Here is an 11,517-nt window from a genome sequence, read left to right as displayed (position 1 = left end):
CCATGTGTTGCTTTGTTTCAAGTCTTGTCGTAGGTTCTCTTGGGTTGGGTTGGGGTCACCATTAGTTGTCTGTTTGCCGTGTCGCTTTATTCAAGGCCTGCAATGCCTTAGGTTGCCCTGTGTTACCTTAGCTTGGCTTGTTGCCCCATATTTACAAGGACAGAAAAAGCCACCCTGCATGGCTTTTCCTGTCCTTGTAAATGTGGCCCTTTTACAAGCAGAGCTTTGCCATAGGTGCTGGTGAGTCGAACCGAAGAGTAGACAACCTGCCAGCGAATAGCTAGTTAACAATAATGATTTCTATAGTCACCTTCACTTCCATTTCATCTCTGATCCTCGATCGCCCGCATTCTATCCAACTAATTTACTCTTCTGTTTTTCACCGTTTTGTTCAGTCTCCTTAGAGACTGTCAAAAATTGCAATGTCGACTATATTTCAAGTCGCCACAGCGGGGTATTGGGTAAAGTTTTCAATAAGCAATAATCGCGCCTCGGTTAAACCTCATTGGCTACGATACTGCCACTGCGCAAAGCTAAAGAACATTCTGTGAATTACAGGTGCCCTCGCCGAAGTATCTCATGTCACTAAGAGCAAGAAACCATGTACCAGTTTGAAGCATCAGTACAGCACTGTTGACTTACTGCTAGAAAAGAAATAATGTGTTAGTGTTATTTCTGCAATTTTGATCAGCTCTTCGGCTCCAAACGTTTCCCTGCGACGCGCAGAGGACTCTGGGAAATTACACGGTAAGTAGCTCGTGAGACCGAGCCCTGCTCTGGTTCCGGTGTTTCGTGTTGGGGGCGGGGCTTGGTGCTGCTGGTGCATTGGAGGAATGGAGGCAGCAACGTCACAGCCACGAGGGGTCTAAATATGTATACCAAAGGAGGCGTGGAAATAATGTAGCGAAATAAAAACAATACTGTCATGTTTCGATAGAGCCTTTCCTGCGGGTGTGACGTGTCACGGAGCTGCTCTGTTGAACTTGCAGCATTTCAATCTCAGATTGAAGAGGTGCAATTCTGGCTTCATTGTTTTCTATTCATTTCTCCTCAAGATCGGAAATTCAAGGGATTCATTTTAACAAAATTGAAAATTATTAACCACTCAAGAGAAACAACTGTTTTAAACTGCAGCTTTTTTGGGTCTAGGATTCGTGCTCGGTTCAGATACTTTAATTCAGGGATCTCCAACCAGCCCTCAGGAGCTACTGGCAGCTGGCTGGCACCCTTCCAGCTGCTTGCAGTCCAACATCTCCCTTGAGGCCTGTTTAAGCTCAACTTTATTGTTTCACTTCATATAAGGCCCTTTTGCAGTGCTTGCTGCCTCACCCAAACCAGCCGCTCCGATTGGTTGAATTCAGCTGAGCCCTGGGCGAGGAGGGTTCATGCGGGTGATGGCAATGCCAGAACCCAGCACAGGCCGCATTAGGCTGCCCACACTCAACCACACTGCCTGCCTCTGCAGCTCGGCACAGAACTTCCATCCTGCACGACCAGTCCTGTCAAATACCACGCATCAGGCGTTAGACTTACGCATTTTATGTGATCTGCATTACCACATTAAAATGCATTAATCACGCACTTTGAGCGCTGTGATCACCTGCATGCTGTGAGGGGTGAAGCAGGGTGGCATTGACTGTCTGAGCTGCATTTGATTACAGCAGCGCGCGTCCCCAGTGCTTTGCTGAATGAGGGGCAGCCGTCCCTAGGGCTGCAGCTCAGAAGAGATGCCAGGTGCATTGTGAGCCCCAGAGACGGCCTGCGGCACGTAAAGCTACTGGATGCTGCTGTGTGAGTCTTCTTGTGCGCAGCAGATACACTGTGTGCAGTCAGGGATACTGGCCGCGAGTCAGCTCTGCACTGTTTTTGATAAATATTAATTATTATCACTCAGATTGCCTGACACCCTAATTGTACCTGAACTCGTCTGCCTTCGGTTTTGTGTTTGGCTGGTGGCTGACGGTCAGGTTCATAGCAAGAGTCTTATTCTCAATTTACTGCCTGCCCGGTCGAGCCCTCAGAAGTTGCTGCTGCAGTCCGGGGTCTGAGTGAATGTGTTCCACCTCCTGCATACACATGCTGCTGTACAGCCTCTTGTCGTGGCCGTCCCCTGGGGTTGTGTCCGATCACAGACGTTGCGACTCTGAGAGCAGGAACCACTCATTTCCGAATCAGTTTCATGTGTCTATTTATTTAATGTAGTTTTATATAGCACTGACTTTACCCAAAGTTGTCAGAGCGCTTTAAAATAGAACCAAGTAAGTTGCTTAAGTAGAGTTACACACTAACAAGTTACACATACAATCAGGATAATTAAAACAAAATAAAGGTGGCAAAATTAGGTTAATACAGGTAAAGAATACATATTTACAAAGTTGAGCTCATGTGAATGCCAAGCGGCCTTGAGGGTCATGAAATGGGTTGAATTATTCCAAAGCCACCAAAATCACCTGCGGTGTACCCCAAGGATCATCCCTCAGCCCGACCCTCTTCAACATCTACATGACACCGCTCGCAAACATCGTCCGATCACACGAGCTCAACATTGTCTCATACACCGACGACACCCAGCTGATCCTCTCCCTCACCAAAGACCCTGCCACCGCCAAAACCAACTTCCACGCAGGGATGAAGGCTGTCTCCGAATGGATGAAGAGCAGCCGCCTGAAACTCAACTCAGACAAGACGGAGGTCCTCATCCTCAGCTCCGCCCCTCCCACCTGGGACGACTCCTGGTGACCGGCCTCACTGTGAACCGCGCCAACATCCACCGACCACGCACGCAACATGGGGTTCATCCTGGACTCTTCTCTGTCAATGACCCAACAAGTCAACGCTGTCTCCTCCTCCTGCTTTAACACCCTCCGTATGCTTCGCAAAATCTACCAATGGATCCCCTCCGAAACCAGAAGGATGGTCACCCAGGCCCTTGTCACCAGCACGATGGACTACGGCAACGCCCTCTATGCAGGAAATACGACCAAACTCCAGAAAAGAATCCAACGCATACAAAACGCCTCCACACGCCTCATCCTCAACATCCCCCGCCACAGCCACATCACTGCCCACGTGAAGGGCCTGCACTGACTCCTTGTCAAATAGAGGATCACCTTCAAGCTCCTCACCCACGCTCACAAAGCACTCCACGACACTGGACCAGCATACCTCAACATGAGACTCACCTTCTACACACCCAACCGTCAGCTCCACTCTGCCGACCTCGCCCTCGCCACCATCCCTTGCATCAACCGAACAACCACCGGTGGCAGATCCTTAACCCAAGTCGCCGCCAAGACCTGGAACGCCCTCCCCATCCACCTTCGACAGACCCAGGCCCTGCTGACCTTCAGGAGACTCCTCAAGACCTGGCTGTTCAATCAGTAGCTGCTCCCTCCACAGCGCCTTGAGACCCTCACAGGTGAGTAGCACGCTTTACAAATGTCTGATTGATTGATTGATTGATTGATTTCTGGAAGTATGTAGAAGTCATTAGCTGAGTGTGCGACTTCATTACGAAGTCGATTCAGAAAAGGGGGTGGTGATGAACAGAGTGTCTGAATTAAGCAGACCACTCTTACCCAGTCCAAAGATCAGGGCTTGATCCATCACCGTTATTTAGCTCACTGCACCATTCCAACTCAGAACCTGGCTATATGCAAATCAGTCTGTCCCTGGCCCAGTGCATCATGGGAACAGGGCAGACTAAACTACCAAGCCAATTCTTCACCAGAAAGGAGACAAGCTTCCGGGGACCGGTTTCTGGCATTTCAGCCGTCGTCGGCCCGGCTTGCTTGAATCCTGATGGTGCAGTGTGCAAGGGACTCATGTCTGAGTATACCCTGCCACACCTATAGTGGCCAAAAACGATTCAGAAAAGGGGGTGGTGATGAACAGAGTGTCTGAATTAAGCAGACCACTCTTACCCAGTCCAAAGATCAGGGCTTGATCCATCACCATTATTTAGCTCACTGCACCATCCCAGCTCAGAATCTGGCTGTTGGACTTGGCCTTTTTCCCCCACAATTTTTCGCTTTTGACCCCCTTATCTAGGATGTCTCCCCCATGGGATTAAACCTGTATAGGCCATGAGTGGTGTGAGACACCTTGTTGAAAATTTAATTACATGTAATAATGTTAGCACTTGTAAAATCCCCCATTTTAAAACTGCACCTGACTGAAATGTAGTGTTTTTAAAATGGATGCCATGGCCCTGGGTTTTGCCACTGGACTGCCATAGGTCAGCGGACTAGATAATATTACCCAGCTATCCCTAGCTTTTGGAGGGAAGCCTGGTACCCAGGGTGCTCAACCCCTCCCCTTGAGCCAGTGTGAACCAGTTATCCCCAACATTCCGGAAGGTGCTGGCTCTGTGAGGGAGGAGGGTATAAATAGGGGGAAGTGCCACCAGAAAGTCAGTCAGCGCTGGGACAAGGAAGAGAGGGGACCTGCTGTGAGGTGCTACCGCCACATGGGGCTGTGAGCTGGGCCCTGCACCCCTATAACCCCCCCCCCTCTGCTGTCCCCATGGGCCCCTGACAAGGGAGGGCCCCTATCCAGGTCACTGACGCTATTTGACCGGGTACCACGCCAGCGCTGTGTGAAGAAGCGCCCAGGAGGTGAGGAGTGTACCCCTGAGGCGGACTGTGGGACTGTTAACCCCCCTGTGAGGTGTGCTGCCAGGTGCTGTGCTGCAATAGCGCAGTTTTGGGGAGGTTGATGCCCCCAAGGAAGCTGTGGCCCCTTTGGAAGCGCTGGGCTGTGAGGTGCCTATGTCGAAGGGCTGTGGACAGCTGACTGGCGTAAACTGCAGTATCGCCCCCTAAGCGCTGGGAGTCTAAAGACTGTTGCTGCCTGTGGAGCTGCCTGGGGAGGATTTTGCCCCCAAGAGACGATGCCCTGTGATTGGTGTGGCCCCCGAAGTGCTGTTGGCCCTGAGGACTGTGTGGGCTGAAGGAGGAGCTGTCCTCCGAGAAAAGCGCCCCCTTTTTCTGTGGAGAATAGCGACAGATAAATAATTAATTAAAAGGGAGCCTACCCCTTATTGCCGCTGATATCACCGCCGCAGCCCGAGGAGGGGTGGCGCTGCCTTGTGCCGGTCGTAAATTGGTGAAAATCACCACCGCGGCCCAGCGCCGCCTTTAAGGGACCCCCACCGTTGTGGATACCGTTGCGGCGGCCCCCGGTGTGAGGAGGGGGCCGCCGAAGTGCAGGAAGGGCCGTGCTAGGCCCTGAGGCCGTCAGGTTCCCCCATCACATGACGGGGGCCCGGCCGCGTCATCGGCCAGCCCCCGCCGCGCACTGATTGGCCTGCGCGGCCGTGACCTGTGAAGGCCGCGCAGGGATTGGCTATCGGCCGGGAAGGCCGGGAGAAGCGGAATCGAAGCCCCGGGTCCCCGTGAGGTAGGAGGGGGACCCGGGTGAAGCGACTGGAGCGGGTGCCCACCCCGCTGGTCAGTGCCCCACGCTGGAGGGAGGAGCCGACGCGAAGCCCTGGGTCCCCGTGAAGGAGGGGGACCCAGGTGAAGGGTTGGTGCGGGGCCCCCATGACTGAGAGGGAGCCCCGATTACTAACGACCGGAACGGGAGGCCACCCCGCCAGTCTGTGCCCGGGTGAGGATGGAGAGCCGCCCAACAGACTGCCCCGCCTGCAGGACTCGGTGTGAAGGGGGAGCCCTGCCATCGGGAGAGAGGAGGGGGCATCGAGGCACTCTGTCGGTGCCTGCCCCCCCCACAGAAGAGCGCCCTAGCGCCGTGCTGGTCCAAGGAGCCTGAAGGGAGGGGGCCGCGAGGCACTCTGTCGGTGCCTGGCCCCTCCGCTGTGGAGGTCCGCACTCGCCCACGTTAGGAGGGAGAACCCAGTGATTGCTACCCTGCCTGCCGCATCCTTAAAGGTCCGGGTGACTCCCGGAGGGAAGAAGGACTACAGCCACGAGGGAGCCGTGGGAGACAGCAAAGTCCGGGCCCCAGGGCAAATGGTAGGTGCCTGCCCTATCCCCATGGAGGCCCTGGTCTGCTGGTGAGTGGGGCTTTGATTAACCTGTGTGGAGGTCTGGGCACAGGGTCGGTGCTCGCCCCAGGACTAGTGCTAACCCCTGGAAACTGTACTGAGTTTCATTGGCCCTATTGGTCCCCTTTCTAAGCCTCTAAACTGGGCCGGGACATTACTGAGCCCCCCCCCGGGATTGGTACAGGGACAAGTTAACCCCCAACTAGGCGTTAGGCCCTGCAGAGTGAAGGGCTGGGTAACTCAGCCTGTTTGTTAATGGCTGGATGATCCCTGAGTCCTGCAATGTTTATTTGCCAGGTTTATTTCTGATTAGGATGCTGGTTGCCCTATGGTAACGCAGCGTTTCATGTTACCTGTCCAGGTGTGATGCGCTTCTGCGCCTAGTGTTATTGTCTGCTGATTATCCTGCTAAGAAGATTGCGCCACCGTCAGGCTTAAACCAGGGTGATATGGTATCTGGATATATCCCTAGTGAATCTCTTGCAGGGGCGGGCGTCCTAAAATGCATGGTGATGCCTAGTTGATTAACTGCTTACACCTGATGGTTGATGTTATACTTTTGGGCACCACAGTACAGGTGCATGTGTCTCTCCTTACAGGATGGCCTGGTATGCCCCCTATGCTGACCTGAAGAGTTATTTCAGGCCCCTGTTCGTGCTCCAGGTTTATGAGCTGTTGTACTGATCTATTCCAGGTGTTCCTGTATAATGTATACTGTGATAACCTGTTGTTATTCCCTTACAGGGGTGGGGATTGGCGTTATAACGCATGAAGTGTATTTATGCATAATGTTGGGTTTTGCAATTACAGTCTACCCCCGAGGATGAGAGCCTGAGTTGGCCCCGCCAGATTGGCCCCAGGCCTAGTGTTCAGTTAACCATCCTTTTTCCTTTCAGCATGGACTATGGACTCAACCCTTTTTGTCCCATGTAAATAATTCCCCATGATGTACTTGGCTCTGGCGCCAGTTGGCGCCTTGTTGTGATTTCCAGAGTATTTTTCCTTTTTACCTTGCAGGTTGGAGATAACACTAAACTTATTCTTTTCCAACCAAAGGTGGAGTCGAGACTCTTTTGTAGTGTGATTGGTGTGTCGTCTGTGGATACTGCGTGAGTGCTTCACATGTCCTCGAAGTTTGGCCTGCCCGCTTGGTTCCATGCTACCCCCTTGGAGATTTGGGTAACCCCCATTTCTTACACTGGCTATATGCAAATCAGTCTGTCCCTGGCCCAGTGCATCATGGGAACAGGGCAGACTAAACTACCAAGCCAATTCTTCACCAGAAAGGAGACAAGCTTCCGGGGACCGGCTTCTGGCATTTCAGCCGTCGTCGGCCCAGCTTGCTTGAATCCTGATGGTGCAGTGAGCAAGGGACTCATGTCTGAGTATACCCTGCCACACCTATAGTGGCCAAAAACGATCCAGAAAAGGGGGTGGTGATGAACAGAGTGTCTGAATTAAGTAGACCACTCTTACCTAATCCAAAGATCAGGGCTTGATCCATCACCGTTATTTAGCTCACTGCACCATCCCAGCTCAGAACCTAGCTATATGCAAATCAGTCTGTCCCTGGCCCAGTGCATCATGGGAACAGGGCAGACTAAACTACCAAGCCAATTCTTCACCAGAAAGGAGACAAGCTTCCGGGGACCGGTATCTGGCATTTCAGCCGTCGTCGGCCCGGCTTGCTTGAATCCTGATGGTGCAGTGAGCAAGGGATGTAGTGTAGTTCCTAGTTTCCCACTAGGCCCTGCGCATTGGAATAACATAAACAGTAGTATCGACGTGGAACTGGCTATATTCCAGGCCTCCACTGACTATGCTAAACTTAATTGGGTTGTGTTACCAACTAGCTCAGAGGTCACTGGAAACTTTCTTCTCTGCATAGGAAGTGATCAGCTTCCTTGGCACAGACAAGAAGGGATTCAGCTTTCCAACAACCGTGCAACATGACAACTTTGCTCCTCAGATCAAGAGTCGATCTCTAGGGTCGTGTGAAACAATAGACATAGATTTCACTCAGTCAGTCTAGTGCAGTTTACTTTCACAGTATGTAGAGAATAGAGAGACGGGCGTGTATCAATAAAGGTTAACATTTATTGAACAGTCTTTCTTCTCGTACAAGAGAAATGTATTGCCACAATTGCAATAACTGTTATTATAAAAAGTACGTACAGTAAGATAAGAATAGCGAAATAGAACTGTAAAAGCATTGATATGGTTTCTTAGCCATACAATGGTTTAAAAGTAATAAAACATTTATACAGTCATATATACATTAGGCTAACATACTCAACTGGTGCTTCTAACTAAGCCTACCCCAGTGTGCCTGACCTAAGCCTAACACGTGAGAAGGGGAGTAAGTAAGTAGCTTAAGTTAAGTTGGTTTTGCCAAGGTTTGTTTCAAGAATTCTCTTCTAAGGGTTTAGTCAACACCATACCTCTGAATAGAATGATGGAGGATTGGTATCTCCTTCAGGGGTCTCTCTCGATATCCCAGTCACCTGCGAGGGTAAACTGGAAGCGCCGGGACTGGATTTCTCTGCACGAGAAAGGCAGCGGCTTCTCTCAGCGCGTCTGGAGGAAGGAGGGGTGACAGCGTCCGCGGGCAGCTGGGCTGGATGTCTTCGCAGAGGACGGCTGCACGGCTCCTCAAGCGTACTGCACCATAGGTCGCGCTGTAGCGGCGATAATGGTAATCAGTAGCTTCACCACCACAGGATAGCAGGCTGCAGCGACAGAGTGCTAGTTTTTACCAACACGGGGTCATGCAGGCAGCTGGCATCAGCAACATGTTCGCTCATTGCTTAAGGCAACGTTGGTAATATTTATACCTGACAGGTGCCGGGTTTGACGCAAGTTTGCTGGACATAAGACGTCAATTAAAGATGTCACTAGGAAGTGGCAGCTATCAGTTGCTCATTAGAGTTCTATTACTAATCAAAACATAGCAAGCGGGGATTTCCAGGTTTGCTAAGTTTTTATCTTGTTGAAGAACTCGGAGTGTTATCTAGGAATATCAGATAGTGACTGCTGCTCTGTCATTGCACTAATTGGTCGCAAAGGAAGTAGCAGAGAGTCATGCTGGAATGTGGCTCTGTGGCTCTGCTCGTGTGAGGCCAGAGATGACTTTACAGAAAATCGTACTTGAACGGTTATGCCAATATAGGGAACAAAGGGCTTTATAGCCGAATAGGGGCATAAGGTCACAGTATCGATCAGGAACCTAGATAAGCACATGACACCCACTCCACGAATTCATGTCCATCAAAATTACTAAAACTAAGCAATTAGATGCATGTGTAACATTGTATAACATAGCCCACCCCAAAATACATAAATGCATTCGAAATAGGCGTACTTGTAATACATGGAATTTAGGTACTGTACGTAGTTTTAAAAGCATAGTAATCATTCAAAAAAATTATTGCATATGAAATCAATGAACGATTATGCATAAAGAATTACACATGAAGTATCTCTGACAGAAGAAATGCGAGATAAATCATCACATAAAAATGCATTGTAATAATGTGTGCTAGAGGCTGGTGTTATGTTGTTATGTCTCTAGATGTGTTTAGAAATAGAAGTGTGAAGCTTCTGTTCTCTAAGAATAGTTTTTACGTTAAGCAAAGAATTGTTCGTGCCAAAAAAGAAAAGGGTCAATATTTGAAAAATTGTCCAATTCAAAGAAAAAATCAGTTTTACCAAAGCTCCTGGCAGTTTTATGTTGATCAAAACTGAAGGCCGAATCCAGAGTTCATGGGAACGCTGTGTGTCGGAAAGCTTCTCAAAAGTTATTGTTTCTCTATGGGTGAGAACATCGTATCAGACAGGCTCGCAAAGAATTGGTCTACAAAATCAGGTGATAGTTCAACCAAATTAGAAAGCGCTGTAACTTGGCAGGTGTGAGAATGATTGCTGTCATCGAAGGCAGGATCAGCAATGCTCACAGAACGTTGTACCTGGATGATGTTGCTTTTGTCACTCGCTCCACTGTTACCACTTGGCTGTAGTACAGGAGTCTCCACGAATGCCGTCATCAGGATTGGTAGCCGCTGGGGACAACACAATGCGTGAGCCGTTATTGGACTTAGCAAAGTATCGACGTCCATTGGTACTGCTGATGGAAGTGAAAGACAGATGTCCAACACGCATTCCTCGCCGCAAAGCATACACCGTAGCACAGGTAAAATGCAATTTTGCCATATTGGTCTGAATGAAAGGAACCAGGTCATGTTTAGATCTCTCAGCCTGGCCAATCCGAGGACGTTAGTTATCCTGTCCCTGTAGCGCATTGCTAGGATTGTTTCTTCCATTCCCATGGGAGCTATGTCTGAGCCGAGGTTTGCCATAACGTAGCAGGATGGTCAAAAATAGAATCCCTGCGATGAGTCCAAAAAATAGTGGAATACCACCAAAGATGGAGTGCACAAAATTAGGAAAGATTCCCAAAATTGCCTGGAAGGGTGTTAGCAGTCCCGTAAAGACTGTCTTAAATATGCCTGGGATGCTCATAGCACTAGACATGTTAAGGAGTTGGTCGAGCATTTGTACGAAATGCACGGGGCAATTTGTTGATAAAAGGTCATGGACCTCAGTAGCCGTCCTTGCGACTAGAAGATCATACGTCTCTTTAGATGACGTTATAGGCACTGTTGTCTGTAAAAGTACAGATTTCATTTTGCTTAATGTATCAATTCGTATAGAATAGAGATTCAGACGAGGCCAGAGGGGAGTCACTGTGTCTGGAGGCCCGCTCGGGAACAATGCTTGCATACAACATTTGACCATGGACGTTACTTCTACTAGATAACTTAGTCCGGGCGCGAGGCCACAGCACCTGTGATCCGTTCTAAGAATGTAACTCCCGTTTGCGAGTTGCATAAAGAAGGGCTCTATCTGAGTTGCAGGTGTGACTAGCTGGTGGCATGAAAGGTTGTTTGAATTCCCATCACATGCTCCGTGTAAATTAATACCCTGACACAAAAGTATACCGCTTAGTGAGTGTTTACAATTTTCACCACTAAGAAATACATTTTTGTCGCTGTCACTATAGCAAGAATGAGTGTATGGTAATTTCCATTCGGATTTAACATATCCCTTACCCAATTGTTCATATTGGCCAGCAGGTATGTATTCAAGGCACTTTTTAAAGCGGAAAGTTGTTATCGGAATTGTGATAATTCCGTGTATTATCCATTCAATGACAGGGCTCTCTGACATTGTCAATGGTAATCTCTCGAGTTTCTCGATGCTCAAGATTGTATAGTCTGCTCCTTTCTGTGCCAAACTGATCTGTTTATCAGTAAGGTTAAAAATGGAAAATAATGACGTTGTGTTTATCAGACGCCAAGGCACATAGCCTGAACGAAGATTTTGCAGCGTCCAGCCTAGTTCTATAATAGAGCGTAATTGAGACTGGCCATGTTGTAACATTAGCAAATCTCTGTCTATCACATCAAAGGCAGATGATACAATATTGTCCAAAGAATATATTCTGGAAGACA

At 49.4% G+C, this 11,517-nt stretch overlaps 1 non-coding gene across 1 annotated transcript; it reads right to left on the bottom strand.

The window, feature by feature from the left end:
* Nucleotides 1-395: 395 nt before the first annotated feature.
* Nucleotides 396-535, bottom strand: LOC147746440 (U4 spliceosomal RNA). Its single transcript, XR_015300459.1, has one exon. It is a non-coding gene; the product is annotated as a U4 spliceosomal RNA (small nuclear RNA).
* Between the last annotated feature and the right edge of the window lie 10,982 nt (nucleotides 536-11,517).

Source organism: Lissotriton vulgaris, chromosome 1_1, assembly GCF_964263255.1.
Source record: "Lissotriton vulgaris chromosome 1_1, aLisVul1.2, whole genome shotgun sequence".
Classification (NCBI taxonomy): domain Eukaryota; kingdom Metazoa; phylum Chordata; class Amphibia; order Caudata; family Salamandridae; genus Lissotriton; species Lissotriton vulgaris.
This window is presented reverse-complemented; position numbering and strand designations above follow the sequence as displayed.